Genomic DNA, 21,924 nt, shown 5'->3' on the forward strand with positions numbered 1-21,924 from the left:
TCTGCTTTTATGAACTCTGAGAAGATGATTGTAACAGACTTTAGTGATTAAAATTTTGTTATGCTACATGGAAAGTGAGTGAAATATGCATTGATCTAAATAGATTAAATATATAATCACGTGTGTTTTGACTTTGAAGGATCACTGCCATTTGCCACCCTCTATACTATATTATATCGATATATTCATTTCCAATAGAAGGCATTTATTTATTTGTATTATAATTTGTTTCTCAGAATGAGTGAGACCATGTGCACAAGCAGGTGAGGGTGGGAGGGACAGAGGGAGAGGGAGAGAATCCTAAGCAGGATCTGCACTGAGCACGGAGCCTGCCGTTGGGCTCCATCTCTCAGGACCCTGAGATCATGACCTGAATCGAAGTCAAGAGTCAGACCCACAACCCACTGAGCCACAGTGGTGCTCAGGGATTCGTTCGTTCATTATTTTACTAACTAAAAAGTAGTACTATTCTCCATTTAATTTTATTAGCTGTCTTGCAGAGGAGTTGCAAGTATGGTACAAAGCATCTTTTCTGAACCATTTGAGAATAAGCTGGGCATATGAAACTTTATCATCCTTAGATATTTTTATGTATTTCCTACAAACAAGACTCTCCCCTCCTTAACCACGGATACAACCATCAAAATCAGGAAGTTAAGGAGGATGCTCTTTGCTACCTTGAGGCCCATTCACATTTCACCAGAAGGATCCAGTTCCGAATCACATGGGAACATTTCATTGCCGGGTCTCTGTAGTTGTCTTCAAGCTGCAGTGTTTACGCCTCTTACCTTGGCTCTCTTGATCTTGACTCTCGAAATGATTATAGGTGCTTACTTTGTAAAATGTCTGTCGGTGTGGGTTTTGTTTGGTGTTTCCTTTCTATTAGATTCAGCCTTTGCATCTGTGGCCGGAACGGCACAGAAGGAATGCCAGGTTTTCTCTGCGTTCCGTGGGGTGGCTCACAGATTCAGTGCGTCCCGTTACTGGTGATGTTCACTTTGGTCGCGGATTACTGTGGTGTCTGCCAAACTTCTCTCCTGTGGAGTCTCTGTCATTTTAAGTGTGTGGGGGGGGGCAGGTGGGGGGTAACTTGTGAAACTAAATATTTGTTTGTCAGACTTTCGTTTTTGTCACATTCCTGTATCAGACTAGGCTCACTGCTCCCCGTTGTATTCGACGCACCCTCCCTCGTTATCTGTTGTAATGTTCATAGCCCTTAAAGCTGGCTCCCAGATCCTTCTGATGCATCCCCCTTTTTCATTTAGAACATTTTGCTTTTTAGTACAGCAAGACACTCTGGGCTTTTCGTGTGCTTCCCCTGTCCCAGATGGGGAATCAGCCTTTTCTTCAAAGATGCCTGCTTCCTTTTGATGGCAGGTGGTGCTCAGAGAAGCAGACTCTGGACACCAGGTAGGCGGTTGTTGATGTGTTACTGACCCGGGCCCTCTCAGTGGATAGAGCCGCAGAGTATGTGTGTATGTGTACGTCTGTGCATGTACACACTCACAGGTGCACACATGCACACACGTGTATGTTTATAAAAACACAGTCGAGGGATCCCTGGGTGGCGCAGCGGTTTGGCGCCTGCCTTTGGCCCAGGGCGCGATCCTGGAGACCCGGGATCGAATCCCACGTCGGGCTCCCGGTGCATGGAGCCTGCTTCTCCCTCTGCCTGTGTCTCTGCGCCTCTCTCTCTCTCTCCCTCTGTGACTATCATAAATAAAAAATAAAAAAAAAAATTAAAAAAAAAAAAACACAGTCGTGTGTATTCTCTCTCTGTTGGAAAACAAGGGTTCATTCCAGGACTTCTGATTCCAGTCAGATACCTCGGTGTGCATTCCAGTTTCTTCCTTTTAAATTGGTAGCAGTCTTTCCGACAGAGCTAGTAGTCCCTAATGTATTTGCTTGTTTGAGGAGCCAGCGCTGTGTTACGAGTCTCCCCTGCCCACTTCACCTGGGTGCTGATAACACCAGAGAGGTGGGCATCCTCTTACATGGAAGCCCACATCCCAGTTTTAAGAAAGTTCTATCCTCGGTCTTTCTGTCCACTCCAGGCCATTACCTGAACCATCGCTTCACCGTTTGTGACAGCACACCTATTGTGGTATGGACGTGGCGCTATATAGTTAACCGCTTGTTCGCTGATGCTCACTCGTGTTCTTTCTAGTTCCTTGCCTGCGAGCCGCCTTAGAGAAGTTGCACCTCTGCGTTCTGCGTTCTTCGGCGCTTCTGGGAAGGAGCTTCTTTGAAGTGTGGTCGCTGAATTGGCGTGTGTCTGCTGTTGGTGACGTGTTCTAGTTTTACACGTCTCAGTAGTGCCTTGCCGGTTTCTCCCGACCATTTCAAACGTTGCATCACTTCTGTTCATCTTTGTTGATCTCCTAAAGGAAGGGGTGACTGAAATTGAATGTCTGTTCATGTCTTTGTGCAGTTTGTGTGAATTTTCTGTGAACTGTGTGACCACAGGTCCTAGCCTATTGAGATATCTGCCAAACAGAAAAATTATTTGTATCCTAACTTCTCTATTAGATAGTCTATGCTGAGATTCTTAACCTCTTACAGGGTCAGATGAGTCAATACCTGTGGTGATGGTGTCTACAGCCTATATCCTCAGTAGGTCTTTGCACCCCCAAATCACAGGTTTTTCTCCTCAATATTCTAGCTCCTTAAGGCTTGATTTTTTTTTTTTTTTTTAACTGTCAGATCTTCGAGCCAGCTAGAATTTATTTTGGAGTGTGGTGTGAGGCAGGAATCAATTTTTATACTTTTTCCAAAATGGAAATTTGTTATTGGCCCGCTTCTGTTTGTTGCTATCCTTCCTTACTAATTTGAAAGGGACTTGTATCAAATGATAAACTCCTGGATACTCACACATCAGTCTGTTTTGTTCATACTTTTTCCTCTTCTTTGGTGAGTACCGAGTCTAGTTACTATTGGCTTTGTAGTGCGTTTTGTTAATTTTAGGTGAATACTAACTTTTTGGGCCAAATAATCTAGGCAGACTTTATTTTCAGGTGAATCTGGGAAATTTTTTTGTAGTTACAAAAGAAAAAATCCAACTGGGATGTTGGGTTAGTCTCTTAGGGCTGCAGTAATAAATCACCGCAAACTTAGTACCTTCAGACAACAGAAATTTATTCTCAGTTCTGGAGCCTCGAAATCTGAAATCTGGCAGGGCCACACACTCCCTCTGCAGCACTGAGCGAGAAACCGTTCTTTGTCTCTTCTGGTTTTTGATGGCTGCACCCGCACTCCTTGGCTTGTGGCCACATCACTCCAACCTCAGCTTGCGTCTTCATATAGCTTTCTCCTCTGTGATGTCTCTGCTGCCTGTGCACACTGTGTATTGCTGACGTACTGAACTTTCCTTCAGTTTTCTTAGCTTTTCATTATTTTGGAGAGGATTTCTAGACAGACGGTCATCTGCAAATAGTGACATTTGTGTCTTTGCTTAGTTATATCTTAAGTTGCATGTTTGACAATCTGTGGCAATAGTAGACATCCTTGCCATTTTGTTCTGTATTTTAATAGGATACTTTTAGTTTTATGCTAATTATATTTTACTTCTGGGAAATACCCTTCATATAACCATTTCCTTCTGCTACTGATATTAAATTCCATAGGAAACAAGGAATGCATATTGACTTTCTTCATTCTTTTGGGCATTTTTAAAGGGCCAACTATCAGTCATTTGTTATCCTCTGAGGTACGAATTTGAAATGCATACATTTCCTAATATTGAATCCTTACTGTATCCCTAGAACAGACCCTACCTGTTCATGGTATCTTATTCTATGAGTTAAATGCTGGTGGGTGCCTGGGTGGTTCAGTCTGTGAAGCGTCTGCCTCCGGCTCAGGTCATGATCCCAGAGTACTGGGATCAAGTCCCGCATCAGGCTTCCTGCTCAGCGGGGAGCCTTTCTCTCTCTCTCTCTCTCTGCCTCTCATGAATAAATAAATCTCTTTTTTTTAAATGCTGGATTTATTGGTTAGGTGTTTTGTTTGAAACTTTCCATGTTTGGGATCCCTGGGTGGCTCAGCAGTTTAGCGCCGCCTTCGGCCCAGGGCGTGACCCCCGGGCCATGGGACTGAGTCCCACGTCGGGCTCCCTGCGTGGAACCTGCTTCTCCATCTGCCTGTGTCTCTGCCTCTCGCTCTCTGTGTGTGTGTGTGTGTGTGTGTGTCTCATGAATAAATAAATAAAATACTTAAAAAAAAAAAAAACTTTCCATGTTTGGGGCACCGGGGTGGCTCAGTCGCTTAAGCATCCGACTCTTGATTTTTGCTCAGGTCATGATCTTGGGAGTCCTGAGACTGACCCTGCTGGAGATTCTCCCTCTGCCTCTCCCCACCCCACTCACACACTCATATTCTCTGTCTCTTAAAACAAACTCCGAACTTCCCATGTTTGTAAAGTAGTTTGCCGTGAAGAATCTCTTCTCTGCAGCACCCACTCATTGTTTGGGGAAGCAAACAGTGCCTTGATTTGCCTCTGGGGGCCACCCTTTCCACCAGGTACAAACTGTGTGTTTTGGATGAAACAGCCCAGCTGCATGGATGGATTCTGATTGGCTATGGCTATTAGACATATCCCATCTCCTTGGTCCCTTGACTACAGTTACCGGTCCCCTGGTAGGCTTAGAACCCAATTAATGCCAGTGAGATACAAAAATAATTTGTGAGGGCCCCATGGGGCAAAGAAGCTCTTATTTCTTGGGAGCCACCTGAAGATATAATTACTGCCATTTGTGGCAGTTTTTATTTCAAAACCAAGCAAGGATAGTATTGTATCATTGAGCTTGTATTCTCTGTGTTTCTTTCCTTGGTCAGACTAGAAGGAGTTAGTTGCTCTTTGTTATTTTCAGAGAAACTGATTTTGGTTTTGATTGATTGAGTCAGCTATTTTTGTTTTTATTTTCTATCCAATTTTTATTTTATTTTATTTTTAAGTAGGCTGCCTTCTGGGCGTGAAGCGCAACATGAGGCTTGAACTCAGGACCCTAAGATCAAGACCTGAGCTGAGGTTAAGAGTCGGACACTTGGGCAGCTCCGTGGCTCAGCAGTATAGGGCCGCCTGCAGCCCAAGGTGTGATCCTGGGGCCCTGGGACTGAGTCCCACGTCGGGCTCCCTGCATGGAGCCTGCTTCTCCCTCTGCCTGTGTCTCTGCATCTCTCTCTCTCTCTCTCTCTCTCTCTCTCTCTCTCTCTGTCTCTCATGAATAAATAAAATCTTTAAGAAGAAAAAAAAAAAGAGTCGGACACCTAATGAACTGAGCTACTACCCAGGCGCCCCTCACCAATTCTTTTATTATTTCTGCTTTGATTTTCTATTTGACATGAATGTTTAGCTCATTTATCTTCACTCTTTATGATAAAAGTTAAAAGTGTGATTCACCCTCTGAATGTAGCTTTGCCAGCATCCTTATAGGTTTTGATAAGTATTTCTCTGATTCTATTTTTAAAGGCTTTTATTAGGAAAATGTTCAAACCTACCCCTAGACAGAAGAGAGTACTGATGACTCACATACCCGTAAACCAGTTTTTTTTTTTTTTTTTTTTTAATTTATGATAGTCACACAGAGAGAGAGAGAGAGGCAGAGACAGGCAGAGGGAGAAGCAGGCTCCATGCAGCGGGAGCCCGACGTGGGATTCGATCCCGGGTCTCCAGGATCACGCCCGGGGCCAAAGGCAGGCGCTAAACCGCTGCACCACCCAGGGATCCCCGTAAACCAGTTTTAACAGTTCCTACGTTTTGCCATTTTGGTTTTGTCTTCTTCTGCACTCCCCAAACTTTGTTAGTTTTGAGTATTTTAAGCAGGTTTCAGATTTTGTGTCACTTGTAAATACTTTAGCATATATCTTTAACAGAGGAGGGCTTAAAGAAAACCATCCCTGACAAAATTAACTGTACATTGTTAATATCCAATACCTATCCTGTGTTCAGTTTTCTCCAAAGGTCACATAAGGTTTGTTTGAATCAAAACCCAAAGAAGGTCTCTCCACACTGCATTTGGTTGACACCTCTTTTGTCTCTTCTTTTCCTTTTCCTTTTTTCCATCGGGAGAGTGTGTGTGTGCACACGCAAGCAGGACAGAGAAGGGCAGAGGGAGGGGAGAGGGAGAATGTTAAGCAAACTCCACTGAGCACAGAGCCCTACATGACCCTGGCATGGCAGCATGCCTCGTGACTTCGATCTCACAACCCTAACATCATGACCTGAGCCAAAAATCAAAAGTTGGACATAACCCTCTGAGCCACGTAGGCGCCCCTCTTTTGTCTCTTTTCAAGTCTTTTTTTGTTTTTGTTTTTAAGATTTAATTTATCCATGAGAGACACAGAGAGAGAGGCAGAGACACAGACAGAGGGAGAAGCAGGCTCCATGCAGGGAGCCCGACGTGGGACTCAGTCCCAGGGCCCCAGGGTCACACCCTGAGCCCAAGGCAGACACTCAACCGCTGAGCCACCTAGGCATCCCATCTTTTCAAATCTATAACAATTTTTTTCTTTTTTTGCTTTTATTGTCATTTATGAAAGCTGCAGGGCCGTTGGTGCTGTGGAATTCCACACGTGGTGGATTGGATTGATTGTATTGGGGTAGGTAGTGCATTTTTATGATCCTCATAGTTCCTATAAACTGGTAGCTGTGTTTAGATGCTTAATTTGTTTCAGGTTTGATTCCCTCCCCCCCCCCCAGGTATGTGGGGTGGGAAGTAGGGGAGGTGTCAAGAATATATCCTGGATTTTGCTGTGTACCATATTGCAGTATACCAGGAGGCATGATATGTAGCTGTCATTTTGTGATGTTAACATCTGATCAAGGGTACGGTGTCAGCAAGGCCACCACTGTCCCCTATAGAGCTTTCTATCAACCAGTCCTCTGCTTGGCTATGGGCTATGAAACCCATAGCCATTTTGCTTGTGTCCATTATTTCATCCGTGTGTTAGTATACTTTTGCTGCTATACTAGATTACCGCAGATTTGGCTGAAGTGAGTCTCACTGGGTAAGGCGTGGTGTCGGCAGGGTCTGCTTCAGAAGCTCTAGGAGAGAATCCATATCTTGCCTTTGCCAGCTTCTTGAGGCTGCATTCCTTGTAGACCCTCTCTCATTAAAGTACACAATTTTAAGAATACTTGTGATTCCATTTAGGTCTCACCTGTATAATCCAAGATAATCTCCCCATCTCAGTATTCTCTTTAAAAAAAAAAAAAGATTTTATTTATTCATGACAGATACAGGCAGAGGGAAAAGCAAGCTAGCTCCATGCAGGGAGCTCAAGGCGGGACTCGATCCGGGGTCTCCAGGATCAGGCCCTCAGCTGCAGGTGGCGCTAAACCGCTGAGCCACCCGGGCTGCCCTCCCCATCTCAGTATTCTTAATTCCTCTGTAACATTCACAGGCTCCAGGAATAATGACCTGGATATCTTTGGGGACAGTGAGTTAGCATCCAGTTGGCAATTTGCAAAATGAAGAACTGTTTCTTTCTTTCTTTCTTTTTTTTTTTTTTAAGATTTTATTTATTAGAGAGCAAGCGCGTGCATAAGCAGAGAGGGGCGGGGGGGAAGAGAGACTCTGAAGCAGACTCTAATGTAAAGCCGAATGTAAAGCCCAACTGTGGGATCATGACCTGAGCTGAAACCAAAAGTCCGACGCTTAACCAACTGCGCCACCCAGGCGCCCGAGATTTTTCTTTCTGTCTAGGTTTTTTAGTTGGCATTGTCCTATAAAGAATGTTTCCCTTCTCATTCTGATTACCCTGAAGTGGGGCTCCTCATCTCCTTTATTGGTGTCCAGAATGCACTGGGACTAGCAACTTCCAAAGTGAAAATGCATTTTTGTAGCTTTTTTTCTCCTAGTATCATCAACTCATGGGTATGTATATAATTGTGTTTCAACCCATTTAAGACATTTTTTGAAGGTCCTGTTATTTCCCGAAGTTGGCTTCTGTGTCCTCTGGATGTGACCCCCATTAGTCTGTGACTCCTTCCTTTCTGCCACAGCGAGGTGCCCCACCTTGTCCCTATTGTGTTCAGCATCTGAGATCAGCCATTTTTCTGAGGAGTCCCTGGGTCCTTTTAGTGGGGAATGGTGTTTGGATGCCACAGTCCTTGTGCTAGGTAGGGATGCTCACTGCCACTGTGTTGTGTTAACCATAGAAATAAAGCAGTTACTTTACCAAGAAAAATGGATTTATTCAAGCATAACAGAATTGCAATTCCATACATGCAGGATACGTATGGCCAAGTGGTAGGCAAGTCCAACAGAGAAGAGGAACGTTATTTTCTAGAGAAGGAGGAAGATGTTGGGAGAGGTTATTTTGAAGCAGTGCCCACTGGGGAGGATTAGGATGTCAGTTCCTCACTGGCTTCGTTGCCGAGGTTGCTGGTTTCTTACTGGAGCCAGAGCACATGTCTTCCCCTGTTGGGGCCTGTAAAAGACAATTCTTCCTGTGATTGACCTTGAGTGGTTAAAGTGGCTCCCCTTTATCGTCCCTACTCCAGTTTACCCTTTACCAATAAAGGGTTTCCCTTTATTGATTTTCACAGTTGTTTCTCATAGTAGTAGACAGATTTAGGAAATAATCAGGAGTATGATCATTTCTGGTTCAAATGAATATTTATATGATCTTTACTTCAGTGTGTATCTTACACCAAAAATCTTCATTCTTAAGGTTGTTAACCTGATAACTGGACCTTAAAACACATAACATACTTAGAATAACAATGCTAACATTTTCAGGATATATCACTTGGAATATGCTGTCAAATTATGGCATATTAGTTACTTTCCTCTGATGTTCATGCCACCAATGTGACATTGTTAGATTTGTTTCCGTATTTTTAAATTTTTTTCTTCAAGTATAATAAACATAGAGAACTATGCAAATCTTTAGTGTATGTGGCTCAGTGGATTATCAGTAACTGAACCCATCCATAGAACCAGCATCAAGATAAGGAAGTAGGGCATATTTTATTTATTTCTAGGGTTTGTACTTCTCTGATTTATGGTACTAAAAAAAATGGTGAATCATGGTATATTCAGATGAATGTGGCTTCCATCCCTTCTCTCTCCTTTATACATTGTTTCCTTCTATCATTTCTTTTCCAGAAGGCAAACAGATATGTATGCTATCTATACCTATAGGTGTATACTCACTGGGCGTGTGTATAGACCTACCACATTTCTGATTCTTTCTTAGGGGAAGGTAGCATACCCTGCACCTTCTGTCCTGCTCCCTGGAGACCACACATACTAGTGTGTGGAGGTCTCTCCTGTGCCGTTTAGGCCACATGTTGCTTTAGCTGCATGGATATGGCATGATTTGTTCAATCTGCCGCCTCCTCAATAAAGTTGTGGTTGTTTCCAGACTTTACCTTTTTATTTCTTACAGTTTCTGCTGCTCCCCTACTGTGTTACCAATCCCTTCCTTCGCACAATAGGTGGAGTCCGTTCCAAGTGGCTGCTTAATGTCTGCTTGGAGTTGGCCTCAGCCGGAGTGTGGGGCTGCCATGCTGCTGCTGTTGGACCCTGCCGCCCTCCTGCTTCTGTTGGCTCCCTGTGGAGCCATAAACAGCTGGTCTTTGCCACATATCCCTCTTTGCTTGACGCTGATTTTCTAACAGTGGGGTCAACAGTTTGTTCTTGCCCTGCCCACCCTTCACTGCAGGCAGGCGAAGTGCCTCAGCCGCCGCGCCCCAGATGCGCTTACAGCTTGGTGGCCTGCTCTGAGTCCACGATGGAGAGTAAAAAATACATGTCCAACAGAAAGGTGCACTTTATGCACCTTTATGTTGAATTAGTTTGTTCTTTGAGGGGACAACTATACCAGAAATTCTTGAAATCTAGAGGTGAGGTTCACTCCCTAGAGCAGACTCAGAAAGTACTGGAAGAGATGACGGAGTCCCTCCTGCTGATTTGGCAAATGAGAAGACGGGCCAGGGGAAGAGATGTGACATATCCAGGGTCACCTGCTTGGTGTCTACCTGGGCTTAATACCCCGGGCAGGAGAGAATCTGAAGACTTGATTTTTCTGATGTTTGTGTCTTTGTGAGAGAAGCATTACGTTTCTGTTTGGTTAGGACTGATGCCAGTTCCCAGGTATTTCTACCCATGGCTTCAGCTAACTTTGTGTCTCTAGCATAATGATTTTTTTTTTTTTTTTTTTTTAGACATTTACTTTATTTATTCGTGAGAGACACACACAGAGAGAGAGAGAGACAGAGAGGCAGAGATCCCGGGTCTCCAGGATCGCGCCCTGGGCCAAAGGCAGGCGCCAAACAGCTGAGCCACCCAGGGATCCCCTGTTTGTTTGTTTTTTTAAAGATTTTCTTTATTTATTCATGAGAGAGAGAGAGAGACACGGGTCGAGGGAGAAGCAGGCTCCCCATGGGGAGCCTGATACGGGCCTCGATCCCAGGACCCTGGGATCAGCCCTGAGCTGAAGGCAGATGCTCAACCACTGAGCCACCCAGGTGTCCCTCTAGCATAATGTTTTATAAACGAGCTAAGTTCAGTCCAGCTCATAGACTTCTCTATGTACTTGTAGGAAGAACATTTTTTAAGTATAAGTTGTTGCCCTAAGAATTCTTTTGTTTCTTAGAGTTTAAATGGAATTTGCAGTCAGAAGATCAAAAGTATTTTTTTGATTGTAGGACTTGGTGGGGGTGGGGTGGAGGTACTGCCCAAGGCGTCCTATGCTGGTGTCTCGTCTCCCGCCGGCCCTTGCTGTCCTCTTCTCACGCCACCATTGCCTTGAGGTGGGACTTGCTGTGGCCCCCAGTCTGTTACTGCTCTGAAACCTGTTCCCATGGCATTCAGAGACACAGATGGCCCAAGGGTCACAAGATCCATTTCACCTGGAAGCAGTGAGTGGTTGGCTCTTGTAAGGAAACAAACCATTTTATGTGTGGAGGAGACCACGGCAGCGCTGCAAGCATGTGGTGGCCGTGTGCGGGGGTGCCGGGGGAGAGACCGCTCGGCCTGGCTTGCTCAGTGCAATCCTGGGGGCTTGCTTACTCTCACCGGCGTTTTTCTTTATGCCGAGGCGAGACAAACCCCTTCGGTACCGCCCTGCAGGTACGTAAAGACAGTCTTGGGTGTCTTCCAATTCCCAGGGGCTTTCAAGGTGCCTACAACCTCTGTAATCAGCAGTCCCTCCCAAGGAAATGAACGGCACAGAAGTCTTACTTCAGACGTCTTGCTTGTACCATGGTCTAATAAACCAGTGAAGAAAATAATTCTTGTGACCCTGCCTTTTGCTGATCTGTGGTAGCAAATGCTGTTTAAAAAAAGTACGTCTTTGTTTCCCTCTCCAAACAGAAGGATCCGTGGACAAAGTAAGAGCGCCCTGTAAAACAGAGCTATCCTTCTGCAGCGGACTCCCAGGAGCGCTTAGCCTAGCTCTATCAGTAATTTCTAAACCTGTTAAAACACACCTTTTTTTGGGTAAGTGGTATAAGACATATATGCTGTTTTTACACGTGCTCACCTCTCAGTACAGTTGCTGCTTTTTCCAGTCCGTCCTCCCTTACCAGCCCCCACGCGCTCCTCCCCAGTGCCTGGTTCTGTGCTCCCTCTTGGAGCCTCAGGGGCTTGGACGGCCTACAAGTAAGGCATAGGCGTTCTATGCACACGCAAACACGTTTCCTCACAGAGCTGCCCGTCTCTCGTGAGTTGACCTGGACCCTGGCTGTATGGTTGAGGGAGGGACGCTCGTTCACTCCCCGACCATCTGTACAGGGCTGAGACCTTGTATCTGAGGGGCTGCTGACTGGATTCTAATAATCTCTTCTTACAGAAACCAAACTCCCGCTGTGCTATCTAGGGCATTCAGCATCAATTTCTTTTAAGTGGATCAAGAACTTAAGACAAAGCAATTAGAATGTCAGATTCCTTGAGGTTTTTAAGAATTTTTCACCTAAGTGACACAATTTTTTTTAAAGCAATCTGTCCTCACTAATTTCAGTGTGATAAATTTAATATTCTAGGAACATTTCACTCTTCTTTCCTTATTTTGCATCATTTTTAAGTTGTGTAGTTACATTAACAAGTGAGCCCGGCATAAAGAGGTTTGGGAGCAAGTGCAGCGTCACAGGTGGGCGCTGCAGTTGGGGCACACGGAGGCGGTCTGTGAGTGGAGGGGTGGCCTCCCTTCCCGGTTTGCTGGTGGGAGGAGACTTGCTCACTCAGTAGGTCCGGTAGGAGACTTTGTGTCCCGCCATCATTGGTTTACCCAGCACCCTGCTGGAAACAACACAAGCATCCAGTCTTTTGCTCCTGTGAAAAAGCCACAGTACGTTTGTTTCTCGGCACCTACGTGAGCACACATGGGAGAGGCTCTAGGAATTACCGGGTCAAAGCACATTTGTGCTTTTTTAAGTTGCAGTGTGTAATCAGATTGCTCTCCAAAGAGGTCACGTCAGCTATTCCTCCAGCCACACCAGTTTTCCTGTACTTTTTCTGATGCTCATCAGACATCATACTTACCGAACTGAGAAGTATGATGTAGGATCTCTCCCACTTTCAAAGTGCATTTTCTTTTGTACAGGTCAAGTGTTTTCTTCATTTCTATAAAAGATGTTTTTATTTTTTGCTTCTGTTTGGGTTGTTAATGGATTTTTTGGAGTCCCTGGAAGGAATGAATGCTGTCCACTAAACTTGGTCACTTCTTCCCGGAAGCCTTTGAGACAGCTCTCTGTGCCACACGCTCCTGGGCGTCTGTGGCAGAGGAGACAGGACGGACACAGTACCCGTTTTGTATTCCTTCTCGTCCTCTAAATTTATTTTAAGCAAGAAATTCATAGTAAATTGATTTGGGTCTTGTAAAAAGAGTTATATAAAGTTTATTAATAAGAAGAACCTTTTTGTCATTCCATTTCTGCTTTGGTTTGGAAAACCCAACTCTGTAGCAAATAAGAGTTTCCTATAGAATTTCAAAAATTTTTACTATCCACCTTAAAAATTTAAAAAGGAACAAATGGACATTAAGTTCGATAATATATTTTGTTTATTCCTGTCCAGAGCATTGTTTCATCGTGAATTCAGTACAAAGTCATCAGCAAGGTGTTTTTTGCATGAAGTCTTCAAAATCCATTGTGTTCTTTAGACTCAGAGCATGCATTGGGTGGAACTAGCCGTGTCTCAAGTATCGGTAGCCACATGTCATCAGTATATGCTGGCCAGCATGGCTCAGGAGCAGTTTTCCTTTCATTTCTATGGAAACCCATTAACTTACATTTTTGAACGTGACCTTGTGCCATTTGCTTTTTAAAAAGAGTTTTACAAGGTCTGGGGGTGCCTGGATCGCTCAGTTGGTTGAACATCCTGCTCTTGGTTTCTGCTTGGGTTGTGATCTCGGGGTCATGAGATCAAGCCCCACATCAGGCTCTGCACTTAGCGAGGCGTCTGTTTGGGGTTCTCTCTCTTTCTCTCTCTCCCTCCCCCCCACCCCCGCTCACGTGTACTCTCTTGCACGCTCTTTCTGTCAAATAATAAATCTTTTAAAAATTTACTTTTAAAAAAGTTACAAGGTGTGTTTATCTGACACATGTTCTTGAATTTGGCTCTAAATAAATGCTATTCTTTCCTCATCTGTATAAAGATACGTTAATTCAGTATTCGTGAAATTAGTGGAGTACTACATTAAATGTATTCGTTTAGTGGAATTAAATGTTAATATTCCCATATAGTGATATGGCTACTGTAGGGCAGTTTACCTTCTTTGATCTTTAACAATTTCCAAAGGCCCCAAGGGTTTACAAATGGGCAACTTTTCAAAGTTGAGAGCTTAAACAACTCACCCAGGTGACCCAAAGAGAATCCGAGCAAGACTCTGAACTTCCTTGTCCTGACCACAGGTGTGGTGTTCTTCATACGGTCCGTCTGTCCTCACTGTAGATGCCTGTGATGACTTAGCTGACACTTAGGTGAAAGAAATACACGACGACATCCGGGAGCAGGGTCACCGAAGAACGCTTGGTCCCCTTTTCTGTCTGTCGCTTCCTCAAGAGAAATGAACGTGGATGCAGTGCAGAGCGACCCACCGCCGTCTGGTTCCCGCCCGTCTGGACCGGGACGGCTGTCCTCTAGGGACCACGGTGCCAAGCTGGATGTCCCACGGTAATAGAATTTCTGAGCCAAAGAAAAGGAACCCAGTTTTAATGTGTTCAGTATTAGAACATGCTCCCAGCCAGCCTGCCGCCACAGGTTACAGCCGGCCAGGCATAAATAAGCTGAATCATAAAGGAGTTCGAAGTATGTTTTTCAGCTATCAGGAGAGATGGAAACACACTCCTAGCCCCGACCCGAGCACCACACAGTGTGGGAGAGCAAACCCTGGGGACGCTCCTGCCCCTCGGCGCGGGCTGCTTCCAGGATCGCAGGGCCTCTGAGCAGCCGTCAGACCTCGGCGGGGCCGCTGGCCGGGGTCCTTCCCGGCACGCCCGGCGCCGCCGCCCCAGTGGGTCCTGTCAGGTCATTGGTTAAAGAGGGTAAGTGGCCTCAGTACACCCCTCGGGCTGTTGACCCGTGGTGATCCGCCGACGGGGTGTTGGCTGTTGCTCGCCCCGCGCTGTGAGGACACCATCCTCGTACACCGCTTCCCTTGACTCCGCGGGAGAGCCGTTCTCCCAAAAGTAGACTCGAAAAGTGACCCTGTCCGGGCGCCCGGCTGGCCCAGTCCTTAGAGCCTGTGACTCTCGATCTCAGGGTTGGAAGTTGGAGCCCCGTGTTAGATGTAGAGATTACTTCAAAATAAAACCTTCAGAAAACGTTTTACGTGGGATCGCGGTCTCGCGGTAGTTGTATCGTTAGCCTGACTAGGCTTTGTGGGTGGTGTAAAGGAAGGCCCTCCGCTTTCTCCTCCCTGGGATAACCAGTTTCCACACAGGCCTCAGTTGTACCGCATCTGTAGGTTCACCTCGGGAAGCGTGACGGCTGTGTGAGGACGTGGGTGTTGGGCGCCTCTCGCCCGCCCCGTGGCTCTCCGTGCCTGTCCCTCTCCAGCCCCACAGTGTCTGAATTACTGAGCCTGTAAAATCGTGGTGTTGGGAAGGGCAAGTTCTCCCGACTTTTTTTGCTCAGAGCTGTAATTGGCTATTCATGGCCTTTGATCTTTTGTATAAGATTTGCCGAATAAGTATAATCATATACGTAAATATTCTAAACATTGTACATGGAAATATTATCTAAAAATTGCATAAAATCTGGTTGCAAGATTCCATACACACACGCACACACACCTGCACACTGCTTTCGAGGTTTAAGCTGCGTTTGCATGGATTTCTAGTCTGGTTAGGGAAGATGTATATAGTCTTTATGCCTAAGTCTTCCTAGATAGGTGAACATGTCATTTATTTTTTTAGATCTTTTCTGTATTTTGGCAAAAGTTTTTAGAATGTTCTCTATAAACCTATTATTTTCTTATTAGATTGATTCCTGACATTTGTTGCTGGTGTTTTGGAACATGATTGTGTGTACTCATTTGGTTCTAAAAAAAACTTGGCGTTCTAATGGTGTATCCATGGCTCCTCCTAGATCTTTTGTACGTGGACAGTTGTACTGCTTGGGAGCACCCCGATTTACCGCTTCCAGTTCTCATACTTCTTGCCTTCCTGCCCAGGCTGGCATCTCGGGTATACCTAAGAATAGAGAAAGCGGGGCAGCCTGGGTGGCTCAGCGGTTTAGCACCGCCTTCAGCCCAGGATGTGATCCTGGGAGACCCAGGATCGAGTCCCACGTCGGGCTTCTTGCGGGGAGCCTGCTTCTCCCTCTGCCTGTGTCTCTGCCTCTCTCTGTGTGTCTCCCATGAATAAATAAATAAAATCTTCAAAAAAAAAAAAAAAAGAGCGAGAAAACACTCAGTTGCAGCCTGTTGTCTTCATGATCCTAAAGTGAATGCTTCTAATGAGGGCCTCTGGTAGGCACCTGACATCTAGTTAGGGAAATGTCCTTGTAATTGTCCTTTTTTGGAGAATGGGCAGGTTATATCACATTCTTTATTTGAATATTGTTAGGTGATAACATCATTCTTGCCCTGGTGTAAAAATGTAGTGAATTACTTTTTCTGTCCTCCTTTCGTTCTTTTTTAATTTTTAAGTGAGGCCACAACTCACAAGCCTCCAGTGTGAGGCTTGAACTCACACACAACCCTGAGATCAAGACCTGAGCTGAGGTCAGTAGTTGGACGCTTAACCGACTGAGCCACCCAGGTGCCCCTACCTACTAGCCTTTCTAATACCGCATCACCTTGTGTTATTGGAATAGAGTGGACATCATTATATATTGTTTTGACTTTCTAGATCAGTTTCCTAGATTATTAAGTATCTAGATGAAATTCATACATTGCTTTCTCCTGTTATCCTTGTCTGGGAAATACTAAAGTCTCCTAGCTTTGTAAGTTGGGAAGATAATTTCTCAGGGCTTCCTTACAAAAGCATCTGGGTCTCTCGGTTGAGATCTTTATATTTGTTTCTTTGAAAATTGGGGAGGATTGGTTACATAAACTATCCATTTCTAACAGACGCTGTTTAGGTGACTTGTTTTTCTGAAGTTGCCGGTTTCCTCTGTTTTCAAGCTGTGTGTGTGTGTGTGTGTGTGTGTGTGTGTGTGTGTGTGTGTGTGTGTGACGTCGTGGTCAAGTTTTTGATAATACTTGTCTCAGTAGAGTTCTTATATGATTTTTCAGAATTTCTACTCTGGCTGTAGTTTTGATACTCTTGTTCTTATTTTTTTCCATTGGTCATTTTTTTGCCAGAGATCTAACTGGTCTTTTAAAAGACTCAGCTGTAAGTTATATTTATTCTCTCTAGTAGGTATACTTCCACTTCATTAATTTCTTATCTGTGTTTCTTTTAACTTTTTTAAGATTTATTCTGTCCTTCTAATTTCAGGAATGAATGATTACATTTTTACTTTTTCCTTTTCACTAATATGATGGCCTAAGGGTATAAAGTTGTCTCCAAGCAACACTTTGGCTTGATCTCACAAGTTTGGATATCTGACTGCTTATTGTGCTAATTATTTTCAGATTTCTTCTTTGACCCATGAGTTATCTAGAAGCAAGTTTTTATATTTCCAGGCTTCTTAAAATTCTAAGTTGGCTCCTGATTGATTGTGTTGTATTTGGAGAATGTTACACTATTAGTTCTCCGCCATTTGTTTTTGTTTTGCCCTAGCTGCTAGCCAGTGTCTATAAAAATTCCATTATGATTGAATGTGTCATTTCTAATAATTGGGTGAAGGATTACATAAATCCAATAAAGTAGTTTTATTAACTACATTGTTTTAATATTCTGTACAGTTTTTTTTTTTAATATTTATTTATTCATGAGAGGCACAGGCAGAGAGAGAGGCAGAGACACAGGCAGAGGGAGAAGCAGGCTCCATGCAGGGAGCCCGATGTGGGACTCGATCCCGGGTCTCCAGGATCACACCGTGGGCTGAAGGCGGCGCTAAACCGCTGAGCCACCGGGGCTGCCCTCTGTACAGTTTTAATCTTCACGATCGGTGTTCCCAAAAGAGCTGAATCTGTCTTCATTTGTAATCCCAGATATGTCAACTTCTCATAACCTTCCTGTTTTTACTTTATGTGTTTTATAGCCAGGTTATTAGAGATGTATATGATCAGAGTTGATTGGGGCTTTTTATTCCTGACAGTCTGTGTGAAATCAATATGGCTAGCTCAGCTTTCACCGGTTCGGATTTGCCTGAACTGATCTTCCATCTCCTTACTTTCAGCGTCTCTGTCCCCGCCGTTTAGGTGGCTGAATTAGCTCAGAGCTGGATTTTGTATTTACATTAGGATATCACCACATTTGGATTCATTTTTTCCATCATATTTTGTGCTTCATTTGCCTTGCTTTTCCATCACTTGTCTTTTCCTCCTTCTGCTTCCTGTTGTTTTCTTTCTTCCTCAATTTTCCTTAGTAATTACTAACACAAGGCAACGTAACTGATAAAGTAATCGTGTGTACTGTAATGAATACTTCTGAACCTACCACCTAATCCAAGATTTAGAGTATTGCCAATAACTTCTGTTGGAATGGGAGTTTGGTTTTTTGGTTTGAAAGTTACAAACTGTGCTTTAACTATCACTAGATCATCTTTAAGTTTGTATCATTAATTCAACAAGGGCTGATACTAGTATTTCCAGCCTTCCCTCAAATAATGATCTGAAATATTGCAACTTCAGTTTCTTCCTTCCACCTTATATTTATTGCTGCTTACAATTTTAATTATATTTTAATTTCCTCCAGATTGTATTGTTATTAGTACGTGGTCAGTGCTTGTCTCACTTAATCTGGGTTACTGGTTTCTTTGTCAGTATTCCTTCTGGCAGCGCTCTGGCTCTCATTTTCTGGCTGGAGCGTGCCCTTCAGTGGTCATTTTAGCAGCCATCCATCAGTAGTAATAACTTTCTCTCCATCTAAGTGTCTCTCTCTTGCTCTTGTCCTTAATGAGAGAATTCTGAGTTGACAGGTACTTCCTTCAATATAGGTTACAGGTGTTAGTTCATTGTCCCCTGGTAGGCATTGTGACGTCTCTGTAGCTAACCTGTCTCTCCTGTAGTCGCTTTTAGGTTCTACTCTTGTCTTTGGCATTCTGCAGTTTCACTACAGGGTGTTTTGGGGGTGGTGGATTAGTTGAAACAATGCTGCTAGGTACCTGTTCTGTCCCTTGATGTGGGGAGAGGGTATCTTTACATTCTAGAATTTTCTCTGTTATTTTTCCAATACTGCTTCTCTGTTCCTTGTAATTGCTTCGTTAATAACTTCTATTAGACATATGTTGGACTTCCTCATTCTCTTTTCTGTAGTTCTTTTTTAAAAATTTTTTTAGAGATTTTATTTATTTGAGAGACAGCAAGCACATGCAAGGGGGTGGAGTGCAGAGAGAGAGGGAGAGAGAATCTCAAGCTGACTGCCTGCTGAGCATGGATCCTGGTACTGGGCTTGATCCCATGGCTCTGAGATATGGCCTGAGCCAAATGATTTTCTCAGACGCAAAACAGATTGAGCCACCCCGGTGCTCCTCTTACCATGTGGTTGGTTGGTTAGTTGGTTTTGGAGAGAAAGGGAGAGAGACTGCCAGAGAGGGAGCCTGCGGAGCAGAGAGCCTGACTGAGCCACCCAGGTGCTCCTTATCTGTAGTTCTTAAACCTTTTCATTTGTTCCGTCTCTTGAATTTTTTTAAGGCCACTTTTTTATGCCTTACATCTCTAATCACTTCAGGAATTTTTTACATTTTCAATCTGATAGTTCTGTCATCTAAAGTTCTTGAGTCAAATCCAATTTCAGTCTTCTTTTTTGAATTTTGGACTTCAGCCTCCCTACAGTGTGGGTAGATTTGTGGATATCATTTGTAGCCTGGTATGACGTTTGTTTTCTGCTGAGTGGGGTTTATCTCTGTTTTGGTAATTCGTAGATTCGGGCTAGGGCATCTTGGGAAAATGGGGTTATAAGGATTGAGCCCTGAACCTTTATTGAGTGTTTGTTCATGGTTGCTAGTGCTCAAGAACAGTTCTCACCACCTAGTACAAGCTGATTGGAAAGTCTCTAGGCTGGTGGGCTTGTTGTTTTTTTTTTTTTTTTCCGCACCTCAATGAAATAGCCTACCTTCTATTGAGAGTTAGTCCTATTGAGGGTCATGGTTCTAAGGGGCCGGGGGATTCTGTTCTAACCTGTGCAGGCCCACATCTTCTCCCCTGTCCGCTTGAGGGCTGAAAACCCAAATGTCACAGACTGATGTTCACTTTTTGAGGTAGCCATAGGGGGTTCACACATTATCTGGTGTGACTGTTGCTGGACCTAGGCCTCTGAAAATCTGCCTCTACAAACTAGTAGTTTCAATGCACTGAAGCTTGCTGGGACGAAACACAGAGAAGTGTCCTGGGATGGTTTGTAGCACAAACTCAGCATCTGATTTTACAATCTTTTGTTAACTGTATGTCTTTTACCGTCTTTTAAGGCCTTCTGTGCGAGCCTCTGACTGGGGTGACTTCCAAGCTCTATTGGAAGTTCCTCGACAGTCAACCCGCCAACTGTTGGAGAATCCCTCCCTTCTTCCTCGCTCTTTACCCCCCACCCCCAGCCACACACAGGGTACTGAGACTTCAAAAACAAAACAAAACACTTGTCTGAGTTGCTGGTTAGTTAGTCCCCACGGACGGAGTACCTACAAATACTAATAACCTAGTAGGGGAGGCTAGAGACCTTGGTGCTTCCAAGTCTAAGGATATGCTGCTACCAGTCGGGGTCCCATCCTAGGGAACTAATGGCACTGCTTCAACAATGATGTCCTTGGCTGGAAGGGATGGATTTTTGACTGCTTTCCATGGATTTCTCTCCCCCAGTGATCTCCTGAGGGTTTCCCGTGGGCTGAGCTGAGCTTCTCCCCTGGCCTTCAGCTCGCATATAGAGTTGCCTTCTTGACACCCGCACTTGCCATCCCATGGGCATCTCTTGTCACACTCTGTGCCCTTTCCTGCAGGTTGTCTTCAGACTCCCAATCTTGGTGTGGGCAGCCAAAAACTTCCCTGCCATTCTTAGCTCTTGTCATGCCCTGCCTCCACTTAATGGGGACCTCTTGGTGCTACTTACAAATCTGGCCACCTCGTTGATCGCCAACCCCACCGGAAAGCTGGCGTCCTCTTCAGACTGAATGGTTGCAGTGGCCCAACCTCTTCCCCTCCCCCACATACTTTGTGTTCCCCTGAGGAAAGTACATCTGGTCCTGCCTTCTGCCCCTTCAAACTCCCCATCATCCTCCCATCCCAAGCACCACTGTAGGACTACAGGCTGTGCTGACCAGGCTCAGGCCTTCCTGTCTGCTGTTGCCATGGTCCCTGCCGCTTACCCTCTGTGGCCCAGGCTGTGCACCACCCTCACTCATGCAGGATCCTATGGGGGCTCTGGACCCTTGGTTTATTTTTTTTTTTTTTAAGATTTATTTATTTATGATAGAGAGGCAGAGACACAGGAGGAGGGAGAAGCAGGCTCCATGCCAGAAACCTGATGTGGGATTCGATCCCAGGATCCCAGGATCGCGCCCTGGGCCAAAGGCAGGCGCTAAACCACTGAGCCACTCAGGGATCCCCGGACCTTTGATTTAAAAATGAAACAGGGCAGCGATCGATTATGCAGGGATGCACACCTGATGAGGGCAGCGATCGATTATGCAGGGATGCACACCTGATGAGGGCAGCGATCGATTATGCAGGGATGCACACCTGATGAGCCACTGTCCTCCTCTAGGGCCCAAGCCCCCGAGGGCGGGGCTTTCCTCTCCTGCTGGATCTAGGGTGGGACACGCAGTAGGCGCCCCTGCTCTTCTCTTGCTGCGGAAACCATGCACTCTTGACGTGCAAGGGTGGCCCCTTTTTGAAGGGGAGTCACCTGGACGCCAGGGAACGGAGGAGGGCCCCAAGGCTGGGAACCACAGGGGAGGAGGGGGAGGAAGGTGCTCTGAACTTCGGGCCGGCGTCCTGGGGAGCTGTGCGTGGGGAGGGGGTCCCTCACGGGTGGGCTGTCAGGCTGGGGGTGCGGTGGGGGTGCGCGCCCCCTGCCCCCGCCCCCTCCCTCTTCCCCTCCCTCTTCCCCTCCCTGCCCCCTCCCCCCGCCCGGCGCCCTGGGGCTCTCCCGGCCCGGGGTGCAGGGTGCGGGCCCTGCGCGGCGAGTGGGGGACCCCGCGGGGCGCGGGGGCGGGGCCTCGGGGCGCGGGGGCGGGGCCTCGGGGCGCGGGGGCGGGGCCTCGGGGCGCGGGGCGGGGCGGCCGCCGCCTGACGTGTCTCGGCGGGATTGGAGCCGCCGCCCTATATAGCCGCGGGGGCCCGGGCGCCGGCCTCGGAGCGCGGCCCGGCTTCTCCGCGGCGGCCGGCGGCGAGCGGGCGGAGGCCGACCCCGACCCCAGCGAGTGAGCGAGCTCGGGG

General features: G+C 45.8%; 1 protein-coding gene across 3 annotated transcripts in view; it reads left to right on the plus strand.

Moving 5' to 3' along the window:
* Positions 1–21,924, plus strand: part of HDLBP (high density lipoprotein binding protein) — a 71,161-nt gene that overhangs the window by 9,531 nt on the left and 39,706 nt on the right. Inside the window, exon 1 of one of the 3 annotated variants that reach the window (XM_055345965.1) lies at positions 21,770–21,908. The exons of the other annotated variants lie outside the window; for them this stretch is intronic. The gene's annotated coding sequence lies outside the window, so the exon portion shown is untranslated. Of the gene's footprint in view, positions 1–21,769; positions 21,909–21,924 lie in introns of those variants that run through there. 3 annotated transcript variants of the gene reach the window in all.

Source organism: Nyctereutes procyonoides, unplaced genomic scaffold (assembly GCF_905146905.1).
Source record: "Nyctereutes procyonoides isolate TBG_1078 unplaced genomic scaffold, NYPRO_anot_genome, whole genome shotgun sequence".
NCBI classification, from domain to species: domain Eukaryota; kingdom Metazoa; phylum Chordata; class Mammalia; order Carnivora; family Canidae; genus Nyctereutes; species Nyctereutes procyonoides.